Here is a 9,178-nt window from a genome sequence, read left to right on the forward strand (position 1 = left end):
TTCAAACTATTCAGGCAAACTGATAAAATCCGGTCTGCTCCACGTTGGGCGCCAATAAATCTGTCGTGGTTTAGGGCTGGGCCGGCCACTAAACCCTGGACAGATGCTTTCTATTAACCCCTCTCCCCTCCCCAGAAGGGAAGAGAAAAGAGAATAAGGGAGAGAGACTTTACAGGTTGGAAAATAAACTAACAGATTTAATGAAACAATAATACTAATACTACAGATAATATTGTAAATAGGAAAATAATGAAATATATACAAATATGTACAAATATATACAAAACCAATAAAAAATCCTCCCCTCCAAGCTTCCCCCCCCCAATGACGAATACGTCACCAGAGGCTCTGCAGAGCCGGGCACTGGAAAAGTCCCAGACCAAACTCAGCAGCAGGTGGGAGCAGGATGCAGAACACGCAAATCAGGATCAGAGGGAGACGAACAAGCAGGATTCTGCTCAGGCCTTGGCCTCTGCAGGATCGAGATGGACAGAAGGGTCGAGATGGAAGGAACGGTGAAAAGGGCAAAGGCACAAGACCCTCGTGGTCTCTAGGTTTTTATACCGAGTATGACGTATGTGGGATGGAATACCTAGTTGGTCAGTTTTGGGTCCGCTTCTCCCCCCGTAGGCGCAGACACAGCACCCATGATGAGACAACTGACCTTGAGCATATCTTCTAGCAGCACTGTCTGGGGAAAACATGCTGCCAGTTTTCAGCAAGTTCAGTCACTTAAAAGAGACTGAGCTGAAAAGTAAAATCACTAAATAGAAAATTAGTTCTATTTAGCTCAAACCAGGATACCATGGAACTAAGTCCATTGCTGGCAGTGGACAAGCCAAGAAGTGAGCTATTGACACAAAAAATTAACCACAGGGACCTCACTTTCTGTGAGGCTGATCTTTTATTAAATAGTTTTAGATAAATGAAACCTGTTAAAGTAATGTTGACTTCTTGGGTTTTCAAGATGTATTTTTCTTTAACAGAAATAAAAGAGGAAACTGTCCCTGTGAAAACCCAAAGTTGTGAGTTCACAAACTGTGTGGACCTTCTTGATCATTCCATTACAAAAGTGGAAAGAAAAAGTTGCTTAAGCTAGTGGGAAACTGTTATTTCAGGAATGTGTTGCAAGAGAACTTAAATGTTTTCAGATGGAAGCTGTTTATAGTGGAGGAATTCATTCCTATCTTATGAAATACAATTAATCTCTTATAACTGCCTTATGAAAGCAGTGCTTAAGCCAGTGCTGGCTTAAAACTATATCGAAGTGTCTTCTCAACTTTGTTCCCATTGACTTGAGTGCTGTAGTCTTCTCAAGAATGCAGCTTTCCTGAATAGAAAATTGATTCTATCCCAGTGAAACCATGACAGTGGCTTTTTAGAGTAATTCTGTTGCTCATTTACATTAATTAATCCTTTTAAAGTCAACTGTTCATCTCCAGTCTCCATAGTAGATAAGGTATCCCTGCCCTTAAATTTGAAATCACCAGCTGTACCTCTCTAAACCTTGTATTGGTTTACTTGCCTTAACTAAAATATAGGCTCTTCCTCTTAGCTTAGTCATTTCTACTGTGCCTGTTCAGGGAAGGGACAGCTACTGTACTCTTCCAACATTTGTTTTGGAGTTAATGATATTAAGAATTAAAGAATAAAATACCTGAATTAAGCTGAAGGTAGGAGTATCTACATCTTCGTGATGCTCAGAACAATTGGAAGTGTCAGGCTATATAACTTCTTACTTGCAGTGGTCAAGAGTATCAAAATCAGCTTTGTGCTGGCAGAAGTAGTATGGCAGAAGCTAGTACAAGCCTGTAATGCTCGGTATATAAGTGGATTTTGTTATTGATTATATTCAACTTGCTGTGATACCTAGTGCTAAAGCAAAAATTTAAAACTACATGAGCTTTGGAGTATGCTTATATCTTTCTTTTTTGGAGTACAATGGGAGTCCAAGCAGTTCTAGACTATCAGAATTGTACAAATAATGGAAGGTGGCATTAGGTTAGTAGATGGTAGCCCAACCAGCTATGCACTGGGAATTGTAGCCACACATGCAGGGATAAAAGAGCATATCCTAACTTGCCTTTCTGAATTGTGACAAATTTGGAACAATGGCCAACAGCACCATTGCTGTTTCTTTAAACAAAATTTAAAAAAATAAAGGCTCCTATATGCATCTTATCGCATTTAATTTGCTGAAGAAGCTTTAGAGAAGAATTTGCAGTTGTTTAGTTTATTGCCTGGTTTCCGCTTAAATTTAGTTCTCTGCAAAAACTGTCCTCGTTTGCAGTGGTAAAGTTGTGTCAAGCTAAGGTAAAACTTTTCAAGAAATTAGCTGTTGTATGCCCATACTGAGAATCTCCCATACATGTTAAGTGCAATACTATTTGACTTTTATTAAAGATTATATCTACAAATGATCTCTTACCTGTTTTACTTGAGTTCTTGCACTGACTATACCAAGTTTCTGGAGCAAAGGGCAAATAAGTGTATGAGAGCTCTGCATTTAGGCGCTTCAGTGTGACTTGAGAAATATAAAGGACATGAGGCATTTTTAGTTTATTTTAAAATTACAAAAATGTAAGATCAAAACTTCTGAGAAGTTAACATAACCCTTTGTTAAATGTGCAGAGTAGAAAGCCTGCAGAATAGATCACAGCTTGGATGTGTGCTTCATCCCACTGTAAGAACGGATTCCTCTCCTCAAGTCTTATTTTTTGGGGTCTGGATGGGACATTATAGGAACACATTCAAGTGCCCTTCTATACTTGATTCAAAACAATTCTGTAGACCCCTGTTATTGAGCTGTGTGCATCCCTTTCCTGGTTATTTGAATGTGGTGTTCTGTGATTCCCAGATCTTCCAGAATATTTTTCACTTCAGTTTCTTCCTCTTAGAGTGTACCGACCTCTGATAAATACTTTGAATCCAGTTTAAACAGCTCTAAAGGGTTGGGGTACTGTATCTCTTTCATCCATTCACTGCTCATAATAATTTTGACAGAGTATTGTTTGTTTAGTACTGGCTGAAGAACTCCTTTTATCAGTTTCTGGCAAGTTTGAGAGGCAGGGAGGCAAACTGTATGTCCCTTCAAGAATGCACTTTTTCAGTTTGGCCCCTGTATCTGCCTGAAATGGCATGATACCTCTTCTCATAAAGTATAACATGATGCCCAGTGCCCAGATAGCTATGTAAATGCCAACATAGTTTTCATCTTGGAAGAGTTCAGGAGCAGCATAAGGAGGAGAGCCATAGAAAGTATTTAAAGTTTCATCTCACTGCACTGAATCCAAAGTCTCCCACCATAACACAGGTGTTACTGGTGTAGAATAGATTTTCTGCTTTCGAGTCCCAGTGAATTATATTCTCATGCTGTAGAACAAGAGGAAAAATTGGTATTAGCTTGTTCATGGGAAAGTTCTCAAGTGACTACCCTTAATCAATTAATTATCACACAGGAGAAAGGGAATTACCTTGGACAAAGTCAGAAATAAGCACTACAATGAAATTGAGAAGTTAAAGTATTTAAACAAATTTAACTTAATTCTCTACTGATAAAAAACAACAGAGTAGATGGAGAAGATGAGGAGGATGCTGGTTTTATAAGAATAGTAGTTTCTTGTTAACTAGTATCAACTATTTTCATTAAGCAAATTTGTGATGGCATCATGGCTAATCCTACGAGACTGGATACCTTCATGTGCAAAATCTGTGCATTTTATTTTTTCAGGGTTCAGAGCACTCGCTTTTGCAATTACTACATTTCTGTACTGATGTAAGTAACAAAATAATTTATTTTTAACTAATTCAATTTTTGTATGTATTGTAAGCTTGTGGACTCACAAAGTGAAAGCTTTTAGTTTACCAAGACCATGAAGTGAACGTAATAATATATAAAGAAAGTAAGTTGCTACAATTCTGTTGTGTGATCTAATGTCCTATGAAGAACTGGTGGTGGCAGGAGAAAAGGACCACAGACTTGTGCCTTGTGGTATTTCATGTCCTTGCAGGACACCAAGTTAAGTGGTGTCTTCAAGTTTTAGAAATCTAATGTAACTTGAAGTCTTTTTCCTTGAAAATGGCAGTAGTCAAGGACTCAAACTGAATTTGCTCTGCTTAACAGAGATATATCTGTCTTGATTAGGTAAAGGGTTTAACTTCATCTTTGAAATAACTAGGAGGAATGGATGTGTTTGAGCACTCTCTGCCCTACCCTTTGTAGTAACAAGGTATATGTGTATCTGGAGGCAATAAGGAAACACTTCAGCATCCTAAGATTTTTAATCTGTCATTAATAACAGGCAGGGATCTTCTGTCCTTGTGTGAATTAACAGCAATAATATGGGATTTAAGCAGCCTGGATTTGATGGCTTAGCAAAAATAAAATGTGTTTGCAGAAGTCTGTGTATGAGTGAAGAGGTTGACCAGCTTGATAGTCTGGGTTTAATGCTAAGAAATAGATGTGATCTCTAAATGTAAGTCCCAGTAGCTCTTAAATATCTGTCCTATGGAAAAGGTGTTGAAGCTAATCCATCACTTACAAGACATTTGAGCATTTTGTCAAAATACATTAAAAAAATTCATACTGTTTGCATATACCATGAGCAGTTTGTAATGTAGTTTCTAGGCATCTGACCTAAGAACACACTTGCTTTTGACTTTCAGAGCTTTTCAAGCTTTCAGAGCCTGACACTATTACGTGGCATATGAGAATATGAGCTACTGGAGGGCACCCTGAGCTAACAAACAAATAGTAGTTTTACTTCTCAAACTTGCAGAAGAGTCTTCCTATGTTTTTATGCTGTTGTTCTAAGTATCTGTAGTTACTATGCAAGGTTCAGAGGAGATTATACTGGAAGTAGTTAATTGCCCTTTTCTGCCTTTGTAGAGCCCAAAGCATCTTATAAATAGCATCATCCTAAATCCAGTTGCAATACTGAAAACTAGGCAAGGGGAAGTGACTTGCTGGATGTTAACTTGACAGATTTGTTTCAAAGCGAGGATTGAGAATTAACAGTCCTAAGTGCTAGTCTTCCACATTCATTGATAAGCAAGCTGGATGTTTGCAATACTTAACAAAAAGCCTCTTCTCTGGGACACTTTCTTCTAGTGGAAGAGTGACTGATCCTATCTTTTAAAATAGCTGGATGAAAGAAATTAAGCTTTGTTAATTGGTGCCTACAGCAACTTAAAGCAGACAGGAGAACATTATTGCTAAAGGATTGGTTCCACTCACCAGATGTTCCCAGTTCAGTCTCCTCCCAAAAGCTGTAGTGAGAGACAGTAACTTGAGGTGGATGTGAAAATTCTCTTGGATACCTTTAAGGTAGCTCTTCTCTAGCTGTTTTGCTTTTCAGAAACATGGGCCTGAAATCTTTGTAACAGTAAACCTACTAGTAAAAAAACAAATGATACATCCACAAAATCTGCTAGAGTAGTGAGGGGCAGCATGCCTGTGGAAGAAGAGCAACTTATGTGCTTTGCAGCAGGCACAACCTGGGAGAAGATTATTTTACATGCTGTTTCTAGCAGCTTCCCCTCTGTACTGATTTTAGTGAAGAGCTCCCCACCTCCTGCATACTCCATCACCAGGTGCAGTTTTGAGAGTGTCTCCACCACTTCACACGGTCTGATGATATGTGGGTGGTGCAGCTTTTCCATGCTGGATATTTCATGAGATAGCAAACATTGAGTCTTCTGTTCTTAGCTTTGTCTTGCCCAAAATCTTAATTGCTACTTTCTCATGATAAGCATTTTTCTTTTCAGGTCTTAATGCAATAGGTACAAAATGGTAATACTATTCACTTACAACAATGCTTGGTTATAGAAGTTCAATAAAATTTCACCTCTTATCAGTATAAGTACTGATAAGGCTACTAAGCCCTGTAAACTTTCATAAACACTCATGTTCCTTTCTGTCTCCAGCATGCTATTTATTACTGTTGTAGCTAAAAGCTGATAGAGTATTGCAAGAGCTAATAAAATCACTGCTGTCAAGCTAACACATATCTGATGGCCACAGTTACAGCATCTACTTTCAATGCCTAATACTGGTAAAAATACGTCTGCACTTTCTCTTTCGTTTTTAGCTCAGTGCAGTTCAAGTGAGCTAGGCCTAAGCCTAGTATTTGGAGACTAATGGAGGTATCAAATTCTCTACTTATAAAAAGAAAAATAATTGACAGTTCACCACAAACTTCTACCCCAATTTGGCTGAACCAAAGCTTGTTTTCCTGCACCTGCTCAGCCCACACCTATATCCCTCGTCCCAGCTTTTTATGTTAATGAACCCTCTGCAAATGAGTCAGTAAAGCCGGCATAACATTTCTCACCAAAATTACTGTGACCAAATAAAAGCCTTATCCATACTAGTAAAATTTGCTATGAAACAAAGGAAACCTTGCTATCTCTGGCTGCAGGTAGGAGCATGTCTAGCCAGGCTGCTCTAGGGGTTTAACACCTATAGCCCTGCAGCCCATGAGCTGGGGCAGGGAAGATGGCAGATGGACAGGACAAGTTGTAGGAGGGGAGGCATAACATTGGTTTGTTTTGGGGTTTGGGTTTTTGTTTTTTTGGTTGCTTTTTTTTCAAACCATGGGGGTGCTTGAGCGATGGGGCAAGATGTGTTAACTCCCCAAAGTGCAGAGACTAATTTTTTTGTAATAGCTGCCATCTAGAGAAAATGTTTCTGACTGCTTTAAAGACTAATCCAAACCTAAGCATTTATCTGTGACTCTGTCTATAGATTCATATAACAACAACAAATAAAAGGAACGTACAACCTACATGTATACTTAAAGTTCAGATAGCATCTTTCTTTGCAAAGAGGTCCATTTGTATATGTACAGAACTACGGTGCTCAGAATGCAGGTGACCCACACAGTGCTGCCAGAATCACAGAATCACAGAATCTCAGGAGTTGGGAGGGACCTCGAAAGATCATCCAGTCCAACCCCCCTGCCAGAGCAGGATCACCTAGACCAGGTCACACAGGAACGCGTCCAGGTTGGTTTTGAATGTCTCCAGAGAAGGAGACTCCACAACCTCACTGGGCAGCCTGGTCCAGTGCTCTGTCACCCTTACAGTGAAAAAGTTTTTCCTCATGTTCACATGGAACCTTGTATGCTCCAGCTTGCTCCCATTGCCCCTTGCCCTGTCATTGGACATCAGAGAGAAGAGCCTGGCTCCTTCCTCCTGACACTCGCCCTTTACAAATTTATAAACATTAATGAGGTCACCCCTCAGTCTCCTCTAATCCAAGCTAAAGAGACCCAGCTCCCTCAGCCGCTCCTCAGGGAGATGCTCCACTCCCTCCAGCATCTTTGTGGCTCTGTGCTGGGCTCTCTCCAGCAATTCCCTGTCCTTCTTGCAATGAGGGGCCCAGAACTGGACACAATATTCCAGATGCGGTCTCACCAGGGCAGAGTAGAGGGGAAGGAGAACCTCTCTCGACCTACTCACCACACCCCTTATGAATTGAATTATGGAATGAATTCTAAGCTTCGCTAGCGAGAAATTCCAACTCCCTATTTCTACTTTGATTCAATAGGAGCCAATTCTCTTTCCCAGGGTTAATTCTTTCACCACTTTGTAATTCTGGGACATAGCCTGCATTAGTTTCTCAAGTGGGGTCAGCCTGTGCTGTCTGTCCTCCATAGCCCTCCAGGCACCCATTGTCCTCTCCACAACTCTCATGATGCCATCTGGCATAGCGGTGTTTTTCAAGACCTCCATCATTCACATATCCTGTATTCATAGTTTGTAGGGCAATCATGTCCCCATTTAACAAGATGTACCAATAAGGAGTTTAAATTAAATAATTCTGTATGAATATGCAATCCTGCACATAGTGGACACTGTGTCAAACTTAGCCCCAAACAAAAGCAGCTTACTGAAAAGTCCAAGGATTAATTTGGAAGTTATTTAAAAAATAAATCTGGCATATATGCATATTTCAGTTCTGTTCAAAATCAGAGAGGAAACTGGAAGCTGTTTACGTCTGTCTCTCACTAACAGATTTAGTGTGTCAGGATCTTCATCTACAAGGTAAAAGAAACTTTGCAATTAAAACTGTAAACTTTGTGCACAAAAGTGGCGAGTTGCTCACAGTCTATGCAGTACATTTGACACATGCAAAATATTTGACACAAATAGCTTGCCGCTTTGAAAACTAACTTGATAGATAAAGGTCAAACAAACAGCTGATTAACTATTCTGAATAAATCCAGAATAAATCTGAATGAATCTATTCATCATTTTGAATAGCTGACATTAAGAGTGTACTTCTCATTGATTCTGGTACCAGTCCAAGATCTGAACATAGGGTTTGCCTTTGATTCATTCTTCAGTTTGTGAGCTTGTCATTGTGCCTTGAAGCTTTGCTGTAAAAAGTTTGCTGCCCCTCTGTTTCCTTACCATGGTGAGTTTAACAAAGCAACTGATCCTGTAAAATGACAGGAAAAGCATAATTTGTGCACCAGGCAAAATAAACATTGAGTTTCAGTAACCCTGCAGTCACATGGCAGGACAATGCAGGATTAAGTAACTGCAATGTCATGTTAATCCTCCTTTATTTAGATGAGCTTTCTTTAATACCTTGACTGTTCTCAATATTTTACCCGACACATGGTGTTCCTAAGCAGACAGATGAAGAAAGTCATTAAAACCTTTACATAACAGTCATACACTTCATACAGCACACCACATACCATTTAACCAATTTAACTCTATCTGTTTGATAGCACAGATGAAGAAGTCCTTATTCTAAATACACAAGCAATCACCTTTAAAACAGTACAGCATTTTTTCTTTACCTTTACCCCTTCTTGCCCTGAGACATGTAAGTGAGTTTAGCCTCTGTGACCCAGGGAGAGGCAGAGAGCCTGACTTCTTCTCACCCTCAGGGTACAGGAGGATCTGTCACCTCTTCCCCATTACTTCTCTGAGTCAGAGATGCTTCTTACTGTGCATGCTGCAAACTTACAGCTGACATAGTTTATAACTGGAATGGAGGAAGAATGTATTTGTTTCATGACGCCTTTGATCTCTTTTTACTCTTTTTGTTTTATTCCTGTTTGAATGTTACATATCAAGCATTTTCATGGTTGACAGAAAAAGTATAAAATAATAATAAATATTCAATTGACTGTTGCATCATGTGATACTGTAAAATCACCAC

General features: G+C 39.4%; 1 pseudogene; it reads right to left on the reverse strand.

Annotated features, from left to right (window-relative positions):
- Positions 1-2,613: 2,613 nt before the first annotated feature.
- LOC104537753 lies at positions 2,614-7,756 on the reverse strand (annotated as a pseudogene).
- Positions 7,757-9,178: the final 1,422 nt, after the last annotated feature.

This window comes from Mesitornis unicolor, unplaced genomic scaffold, assembly GCF_000695765.1.
Source record: "Mesitornis unicolor isolate BGI_N332 unplaced genomic scaffold, ASM69576v1 scaffold40053, whole genome shotgun sequence".
NCBI classification, from domain to species: Eukaryota; Metazoa; Chordata; class Aves; order Mesitornithiformes; family Mesitornithidae; genus Mesitornis; species Mesitornis unicolor.